Raw genomic sequence first — 470 nt, 5'->3', positions numbered from 1 at the left:
CAACTGGTCTACAAACTATTTTAATTCAATTCTATGTATCACGCATTTATGCACATTATTAAGTTAAAGTAAGTAACCTTCGCAGTGACGTCAACCACAGCTTTCTCCTCAGCCGCAACTTTCAACGAGTCAATAAGACTCTCGATCTCCTCCCTCTTAACAAACTCATATGACTCAACCTTGCCCGAACCAAGCAAATTGTGAACACATAACTTACGAACGTTACGCCAGTACGTTCCATGCTCGGTAAAGGCGAACCCTTTGAAGCCATAAGATAAAATATGTAGAGCCTCAGCCGGAGGCCGGTTGGAGATGGCAATGTCGTGGTTCTTGAAGAGTTTCTCGATGAGGGAAGGGGAGGAGATGAAGATGGATGTGGTTGAGCCGAGTTTGAGGTGGACGATGGGGCCGTATGTTTTGGTGAGGCTGGAAATGAAGCGATGGGGGGAGGAGGTTAAAATGTGCAGGTT

Source organism: Asparagus officinalis, chromosome 4, assembly GCF_001876935.1.
Source record: "Asparagus officinalis chromosome 4, Aspof.V1, whole genome shotgun sequence".
Classification (NCBI taxonomy): domain Eukaryota; kingdom Viridiplantae; phylum Streptophyta; class Magnoliopsida; order Asparagales; family Asparagaceae; genus Asparagus; species Asparagus officinalis.
Note: the sequence above shows the minus strand (reverse complement) of the source record.